Source organism: Microcebus murinus, chromosome 25 (assembly GCF_040939455.1).
Source record: "Microcebus murinus isolate Inina chromosome 25, M.murinus_Inina_mat1.0, whole genome shotgun sequence".
Classification (NCBI taxonomy): Eukaryota; Metazoa; Chordata; class Mammalia; order Primates; family Cheirogaleidae; genus Microcebus; species Microcebus murinus.
Window position 1 is genome coordinate 7,661,920 of NC_134128.1, and position 9,502 is coordinate 7,671,421.

The 9,502-nt window shown below is 47.0% G+C and overlaps 1 long non-coding RNA gene across 1 annotated transcript; it reads left to right on the forward strand.

Moving 5' to 3' along the window:
* Window positions 1-235: 235 nt before the first annotated feature.
* Window positions 236-2,636, forward strand: LOC142864370 (uncharacterized). Its single transcript, XR_012914928.1, has 3 exons — window positions 236-522; window positions 1,771-1,804; window positions 2,245-2,636. It is a non-coding gene; the product is annotated as an uncharacterized LOC142864370 (long non-coding RNA).
* The last annotated feature ends 6,866 nt before the right edge of the window (window positions 2,637-9,502 follow it).

A 9,502-nucleotide genomic window follows, 5' to 3' on the forward strand; every position in this document is an offset into this window, starting at 1 on the left:
GAACTCCTTGAGCTCAAGCGATCCTCCCATCTCGGCCTCCCAGAGTGCTAGGATTACAGGTGTGAGTCACCATGCCCGGCTGGTATTTCTTAAATAATTGGAAATTCCTATTTTATGTCATGAGCTTGTCATATGAGCTGGGCCCAAACTAAAAGGTCAAGTAGACAAGTTCCTCTTCAGTTTTTCTACTTCTGGGAAGCTCAGGCTAGTACGTTCCTTGAGGCTGAGAGGAGCTGCTAACACAGACTCCTGCAAAGCTGGGCATGACTGCACATGATCCCTGTGAGGGGGGTTGCATTAGAGGGTGTCTCAGAAGGTGGGACTTCCTTCCTACAAACGATGAATTGTTGATATCCGGAAGTCTGACCACCAGCCGGAATAGGAGATATTTACAAGTTTCCCATCAGTCATTTATTCAACAAGCATTTATTGATTTCCCTGCTTCAGCCGGACACTGTACTAGCTGTTGGCCACACCTAGAAGTCCTCGCTTTCAAGAAGCTTGTGATGTAGCAACAAAAAGGTAAATAATTATAATACATTATAAAAGAATAAGAACAGGTGTAGAGAGATGCTCGAGAGATGTCAGGAGGAGAGGGGCGTGAAAAGATAAATTGTGATTGTTTGGCCACCATCTTCAACACCGCTTCCTCTTTGTGTAACAGTCACAAGGTAAAAAAAGGGTTGACCGCAGCTCTGGGGACAGGCCCGGAGGAATCTAAGTCACTAAGGGACCTCTAACCCTAACTCCCTGGACACAGGACATCACCAAGGCCACTGCACTTTTTTTTTTTTTTTTTTGAGACAGAGTCTCATTTTGTTGTCTGGGCAGTGAGTGCTGTGGCATCAGCCTAGCTCACAGCAACCTCAATCTCCTGGGCTCAAGCAATCCTCCTGCCTCAGCCTCCCAAGTAGCTGGGACTACAGGCATGCACCACCATGCCTGGCTAATTTTTTCTATGTATCTTTAGTTGGCCAATTAATTTGTTTCTATTTTTAGTAGAAATGGGGTCTCACTCTTGCACAGGCTGGTTTCGAACTCCTGACCTTGAGTGATCCTCCCTCCTCGGCCTCCCAGAGTGCTAGGATTATAGGCATGAGCCCTAAATTGGGCTATTTGTCTTTTAATTGTTGAGTTGTAAATGTTCTTTACATATTCTGGATACCAGACTTTGATCAGATATATGATTTGCAGGTATTTCCCCACATTCTTTGGGTTGTCTGTTGATGCTTTGTTGGGGATCACAACACAGTACCCCAGAGTGGGGTGCTTTGGCATGCTAGGGACTTTGCACTGAAGGAGATCAGGAGAGCTTGACTCAGAAGCAAGGTGTCTTTTCCCACACTCTGTTCTCCTCCCCTTTCTCTCCCAATATGGGTCATAGCAAGTAGAGTTCCTCTCCCCAGCATAAGCCATAAAACTTAAGAAGGTCACTCACTGACTTCCTCCCTCTCCACCCCAAGATCCTCATGTGACAGATGTCCTGCCCCATAGCAGGGGAGGAATGTCTTACAGAGACACAGAGAGGGACCTGAACAAAGAGGCCTTGCTGAGTTCCCCATCGCTGCCAGTTCATTACCACTAGATCACACCCCTTTGTGTCCAAACATGTCTCTCCACAACTATCCACATCTTTCATCAGACGTAGCACAAAAATACACATCCTTCCTGGGTCTTTGGGTCTTCATTTCTGAAGGCTCACATGTCACATACAACTTCATTAAATGAATTTGTCATGCTTTCTCATTAACCTGTCTTTTGTTATGGCAGCATCAGCCATGATCCCTGTGATGGGCGACGAAAGGTATTACATTTCCTCTAGACTCTTTTGAGAAAAATTTTGGGTGTGATCCCCATCTCTCCCTCCAGACATTGAAGTGACTGTTCCAGGCCTAAGAATGGGCCAAGAAATTGCAGAAACGTGGAGTCAGAGACACTGGGCTGAGCCAATGCTTGGCAGAACTTTTTATCTTATCTCTGGACTCCCAGGTTCATGGGCCAATACATTTATGTACTGTTTATTTATTTATTTTTTTTTGAGACAGAGTCTCACTTTATTGCCCAGGCTAGAGTGAGTGCCGTGGTGTCAGCCTGGCTCACAGCAACCTCAATCTCCGGGGCTCAGCGATCCTCCTGCCTCAGCCTCCCAAGTAGCTGGGACTACAGGCATGCGCCACCATGCCTGGCTAATTTTTTGTATATATATTTTTAGTTGGCCAATTAATTTATTTCTATTTTTGGTAGAGACGGGGTCTCGCTCAGGCTGGTTTCGAACTCCTGACCTCGAGCAATCCGCCCGCCTCGGCCTCCCAAAGTGCTAGGATTACAGGTGTGAGCCACCGCGCCCGGCCTATTTATGTACTGTTTAATTGTGATGTTCAGTTACCTGCTGCAGAAAGTGCCCTAAATGATACAGGCACCCAATCCAGCCCGAGGAAGAGGAAGTCTCAGTCTTTTCCACCTCCTTAAACCAAACCACAGAGTTCAAGAATGAACCTTCCGCAAAACAACAGTGCCAACTTGGACTTTATCCAAACATTAAAATGGTTGAATAATATTAACTCAGAGATAGAAAAGCCAAGAGATGAAGAAGACCTCTCAGTAGAGGTTTTATAGAAGCTACTGTTGCATTGCTAATTAAATGTTCATCTAATAAACCTTAACCTCTGCCTCCCTTTTTTCTGAGATATAATCTGTGTTTTAATGGTTTGGGGGCAGTTCAACAGGAGAAAGACTGAATAGAAAATCTACCTCCCCAGACAGAAAATCATTCTGATTAAACGGGTCCTAGCAAATCTCTACTTCCTCTCCTTCAGCACAAAGGAAATGTTCAGCTGTTTTGTTTTCCAAAACCTCAAGGTATACCATGAACCAGCTGTCCTCAATGTGGCTTTGCTGGTTTGTGGACAGTCACTGAATGAATGAATTATAAAAGGAAGAAAGATGCCAAATGTTTAGAGACTTCTGGATGAGAAAGACAAAAAAAATAAAATAAAACAAAAATTATAAAAAGAAAAAAAAATTATAAAAAGAAAAAATAAAAAAAATAAAGGAAAAAAGAAAGCATGAAAGAGAAAACAAACAAAAAAGGCAAGGCATGGACAGAAGTGATTATAGTAAAGAAATCCAAAGCATTTGTGGGTGAATTTCATTTTTATTTAGAAACTCTAGTGATAGTAGTGGCCACTCAACACCTACTTGATTTTTTTTTTTATTAAAAGAGAATTCCTTTACGTTAGGAATCAAAACACCTGATCGTTCTCACCAAAACTTGACGCTGTGGGTCTCTCTCAGCCCGTTTTCTCACGAAGATTTAGTAACAAGGGTTAGGAGTTATGTGCCCAAGACTGTCCTCTTAGCCAACTTTGAGCCGGATGGTCTAAGGCTTCACCCACCACCTGGCAAAGGCAAACCCGAGCAAAATGCACGGATCCTTCAGGCGAAGGGCCGCTCGGTGGGTCTGACCAGACGCTAAGAAAAAGCACATTGGCCTTGCGAAGTCACTGGTGACAAGCACAGGGACCGATCTGGGGGTTGCACACAAGCTTATATTTGATTTGGGGGGGATTATATTGGATTTTTTTCTGGTTAGGGCCACTCTCCGCCATTCCACTGAATAAGGCTACATCTTGGAGAGGCCAGGAGTGGCTCAGGACCGGGTAACGGGGCACCCCAGAAACCCAGCCCAAGGCAGAGCGGGGGACAGGGCAGCAGCAGGCGGCAGGACGGCTTTTCCGGGCCAACTCACCTCAACTCCCTGAAGTCAGAGCGACCGCCGCCATGTTGTGTAAAATGGCCTCCTGGATATCCGGCTGCCTCCTCCAGGCCTGGCTCCTAAGGGGCTTTAGTAAATGCTTGCCGTTGCTTTTTATCTGCTCATATCCTTATTTTTTTTTTTTTTTGAGACAGAGTCTCACTCTGTTGCCTGGACTAGAGTGCCGAGGCGTCAGCCTCGCTCACAGTAACCTCAAACTCCTGGGCTCAAGCGATCCTCCTGCCTCAGCCTCCCGAGTAGCTGGGACTACAGGCATGCGCCACCATGCCCGGCTAATTTTTTCTATATATATTAGTTGGCCAATTAATTTATTTCTACTTTTATTAGAGACGGGGGTCTCGCTCTTGCTCAGGCTGGTCTCGAACTCTTGACCTTGAGCAATCCTCTCGCCTCAGCCTCCCAGAGTGTTAGGATTGCAGGTGTGAGCCACACTCCTGAGAAGCTGGACTACAGGCATGCACCACCATGCCCAGCTAATTTTTTCTACATATTTTTAGTTGGCCAATTAATTTCTTTCTATTTTTTAGTAGAGATGGGGGGGGTCTCACTCTTGCTCAGGCTGGTCTCGAACTCTTGACCTTGAGCAATCCTCCCACCTCGGCCTCCCAGAGTGCTAGGATTACAGGCATGAACCACCTCGCCTGGCCTGCTTGTATCCTTTTAATTGAGTCATTAAGTAATGAGAAAACATTTCTCAGATCATCTATCCATTCCTTGTTGCCTCTCCTGCTTTACCCTTCCTCATTGCACTTACCACCACCTGACATGTTATATATTCACTTGTTTATCTCATGTGTAGGACACACATGCACACACATACACACACAAACACACACACAAGTAAATACTGTACGAGTGAAGGGAATCGTTTTCTCTGTACCTTGTTCCAAATGCCCAGAAAAGGGCCTTGCAAATAGTAGATGGACAATGAAGTTTTTATTCAATTACTACTTCAATGGATCTGCATTTTTGTTCCCTAATTCATCTATTTGAGAAAGCATGCATGCAGATTAAGAGTGCGAGTTCCAGGCACAGACTGACTAACTCCCAGTTCTTCCACTTACTTGCTGTGTGGCCCTGGGCAATCACATAACCTCTCTGTGCCTTGGTTTTCTCATTAGTATAACAGGAATCAGAATGACGTAGATCATGTAGGTTGTTATGAATACTAAATGTGATGTTATAGCTAGAGCATTGAGAATAATGTGAATGTACATAATGTATATAGCACGTAAGCACAATGCCTATAAAATCTCAGGTGCTCAATACATGGTGACGGTCATTACCTATTCATTCAACAGATACTTGTTGAATGTTCACTATGGGCCAGGCGCTGTGCTAGATGCTGGGAATATAAGGTGAACAAAACCAAAAGTGGACTTTGCCCCTATTCCTATTTGGTTTATAATACTGTGGGAGAGAAATTTATCAATACCAGTGTTAAGGACGGAATTGGGTCCCCCCACATTCATCCGTTGAAGTCCCAACCCTCAGTGTGGCTGTGTTTGGAGACAGGGCCTTTAAGGAGGTAATTAAGGTTAAATAGTGTCAGAGGGTGGGTCCCACACCAGTAGGGCTCGGGCTCTTACAAGAAGAGGAAGAGACACCAGAGAGTGATCTCTCTCTCTCTCTGTAGCACACACACACACACACACACACACACACACACACACACACACATACACACACACACACACATACACACACACACAGGAAAGGTCATGTGAGGACACATCAAAAAGGTGGCATCAGGGCCGGGCGCGGTGGCTCACGCCTGTAATCCTAGCACTCTGGGAGGCCGAGGCGGGCGGATTGCTCGAGGTCAGGAGTTTGATACCAGCCTGAGCAAGAGCGAGACCCCGTCTCTACTATAAATAGAGAGAAATTAATTGGCCAACTAATATATATAGAAAAAATTAGCCGGGCATGGTGGCGCATGCCTGTAGTCCCAGCTACTCGGGAGGCTGAGGCAGGAGGATCGCTTGAGCCCAGGAGTTTGAGGTTGCTGTGAGCTAGGCTGACGCCACAGCACTCACTCTAGTCTGGGCAAAAAAGCAAGACTCTGTCTCAAAAAAAAAAAAAAAAAAAAGGTGGCATCAGCCAGCCAGAAAGAGAGTTTGCACCAGATATCAACCTTATTAGCACCTCGATCTTGAACTTTTAGCCTCTAGAAGTGTGAAAAAATAAACTTCTGTGGTTTAAGCTACCCAGTCTGTGCTATTTTTTTATTTTTTTCGAGACAGAGTCTCACTCTGTTGCCTGGGCTACAGTGTCATGGCGTCAGCCTAGCTCACAGCGACCTCAAACTCCTGGGCTCAAGCAATCCTCCTGCCTCAGCCTCCCGAGTAGCTGGGACTACAGCTATATATATTAGTTGGCCAATTAATTTCTTTCTATTTATAGTAGAGATGGGGTCTCGCTCTTGCTCAGGCTGGTCTTGAACTCCTGACCTTGAGCAATCCGCCCGCCTCGGCCTCCCAGAGTGCTAGGATTACAGGCGTGAGCCACTGCGCCCGGCCTGTGCTATTTTTTTTTTTTTTTTTTTATGGCAGCTTGAGCAGACTCATAACCACAGAAATGAATGTAGAATTAAAACTGCCTTACCTGTTAAGAAGAGGAGATTGGGCAAGAGTGTTATTTATAGGGGGCGTTTGATCTGGCCAGAGAAGAGAGCAAGAGATTTCTGGGAGAAGTTAACGAGGCAGTATGGGGTGAGGAGAAGATGGGGTGGTGATTGGTCCTAGACAAGGGCAACAGCTGTGCAAAGGCCCTGTGGTGAGAGGGAGCACAGCTAATGGGAGAGACTAGAAGGTGGTTGCGGTGGGGGGGCTGAGAGAGAAGGACAAGGTGACGCAGGTAAGGCTGGGGAAGAAGGTAGGTGGAGGTCTGACATCCCACGGCGGGGTGGACCAGGGGAAGGAATTTCACTATGAACTTGGGAGACTTGTCACCACCAGATTGGAGATGGATCAGACTTAGGCTGCCGCCAAAGTGCTCCAGGACACTTCGGACTGAGGTTAGAAGGGACAGAGAGACGGGGACAGCTTCAGAGCGTATTTAGGAGGCAAAAAAGAGAGGACTTAGTAAAGGTTTGGGAATGGCGGGTGCTGGAGAGACGGGGTCGAGATGACCCGCAGGTGTCTACACCCGCAGCTGGAAGGTCACGGAAGCATTCGTGCTATGAGAAGCCTGGGGGAGGACCAGATTTCCAAGAGACGATCATGAACGTGCACATGCTGAGCCTGTCGTGCTCTCGAGTCATTTCAACAGTCGTTTAAACAGAGTCATTGGGGGCGGATCCATCTACAAGTCTAGACTCAGGAGAGGCCTGAGCCGTGTGTCACCGCCCTGACAAGGAGGCGAGGTGACCCGAGGCGGCTCCTCTGGCACCTTGAGTTTCAGAATCCCTTTTACACTCTTAAAAACTACTGAGAGCCCCACAGGGCTTCTGTGTATGTGGATTATATCTGTCCATATTTACTGTGTTAGAAATTTAAACCAGAAAAATATTAGAAATATTTATTTATTTATTTATATTTTGAGACAGAGTCTCACTCTGTTGCCCAGGCTAGAGTGAGTGCCATGGCATCAGCCTAGCTCACAGCAACCTCAAACTCCTGGGCTCAAGCGATCCTCCTGCCTCAGCCTCCCAAGTAGCTGGGACTACAGGCATGCGCCACCATGCCCGGCTCATTTTTTCTATGTATTTTTAGTTGGCCAATTAATTTGTTTCTATTTATAGTAGAGACGGGGTCTTGCTCTTGCTCAGGCTGGTTTTGAACTCCTGACCTCGAGAAATCTGCCCACCTCGGCCTCCCAGAGTGCTAGGATTACAGGCATGAGCCACTGTGCCCGACCAGAAATATTTACTAATTTATAATAAATCCATTACATCTTAACATAAATGGCATATTTGAATGAAAAATAGTTTCCCAGACAAAAACCATTTTGTGAGAAGGATGGCATCATTTTTTTTGGAGACAGAGTCTCACTCTGTTGCCCAGGCTAGAGTGAGTGCCTTGTCAGCCTAGCTCACAGCAACCTCAAACTCCTGGGCTCAAGTGATCCTCCTGCCTCAGCCTCCCGAGTAGCTGGGACTACAGGCATGCGCCACCATGCCCAGCTAATTTTTTCTATATATTTTTAGTTGGCCAATTAATTTCTTTCTATTTATAGTAGAGACAGGGGTCTCGCTCTTGCTCAGGCTGGTTTTGAGCTCCTGACCTCGAGCGATCCTCCGTCCTCAGCCTCTCAGAGTGCCAGGATTACAGGCCTGAGCCACCGCGCCCGGCCAGGATAGCATCGTTTTGCATTGTTTCGAATCGATTTTGTATCTGGTTTAATGGAAGCAGGTTGGAGTCCCATCATCCCCTTCTGCACACGGTGCATTGGGATCTGTCACCCTGGTTGAACTTGATGAAGAAGATCCGGCCTCAGGCAGATGTACAGTTAGCAAAGGGAGGACCCTGTGATCCCTTGGTTGGGGTCTTGGGGACTCCCAGGGTCCTCAAATCACAATGTGAGAACTGCTAACCTAGAGAGACGTTACAGCGGATGAAGAGAGGAGGACGTGGCCAGGCCTTACGGAGCAGCCGCACTGCATGATCAGGACAAGTCAGAGAGAGCAGTCGCAGAGCAGGAGGGACCCCACGCGCTGCAGCGATGGTGGCAGGCAGCCACGGCAGGGCTGGGCTTCCAGAAGGAGAGAGGGGTCACTGTGAATCTCTTACTCACACAGCAAACCCAGAAGCTGCATTGCCTCCGTGTCTCCCAGCGGAATGAATAACTGCAACAGGGATTTGGCAGAAAAGATGCAAGTGCAGGGAAGAAATGAGAAGGGATAATGCTGGAAGTGAACTTGAACTTGAATGCGAGCTATAGACGTATTGGCAAGGAACCCTGACACTGTTCAAGGGACTTTAGATGGACAGCCAGAGGGACTTCGTGAGGCCAGCTTACCGTAAATGGGAAAGCAGTGGTGACAGGAAGGGTGGAGATGTCCCAGAGAAAGTGACACCAGCAAAAATGTTCACATGAAAGGACTGTTTGGAGAGATTCACAACCTTGCAAGTGCAGGACGAGATGCTGAAAGGTGACCGTAGCAGGAAGGATGGGAATTCGCCAAGGTAGAAAGATGCTTGCTCCATATTGTAAATTACATAAGCATGAGGGCCGAACTCCGGCCTTTTCTGATCTTGCTCAAATTCCTTTCTAAGGGACCTGGGCAATCACGCTTGACAAACCATAAAATCCTGATAAAATTGGTCTTTTTGATTGAGGGCAATGTGGCTTATTTTCCAACCCGGCTCTGGTATGGCATCGCAGGACAGACAGCAGACCCCCTTACCTTAACTTGGGCATTGCTTCCCGCCGATTCCAGATTCTTAGACAAAGCTTTCCCTCTCAACCGATTGCCGATTAAAGATCCTCTAAATCCACCCGTGACTCGCAAGCCCCCAGTTCAAGATATCCTGCTTTTTCAGGCCAAATCAATACATGCATGTGTTGATTTGGGTCTTTGGCTATAACTCCTGTCTGCGGGGAATGTACGAAATCAAACTGTAATCTGACCGCCTCGGGACCACTTGCTCCAGGCTTCTTAGGTTTGCCTATCCTCACATTGCAGTCAAAAAAAACGAGGAGGAGGAGGAGGAGGAGGAGGAGGAGGGGGAGGAGGAGGAGGGGGAGGAGGAGGAGGGGGAGGAGGAGGAGGAGGAGGAGGAGGAG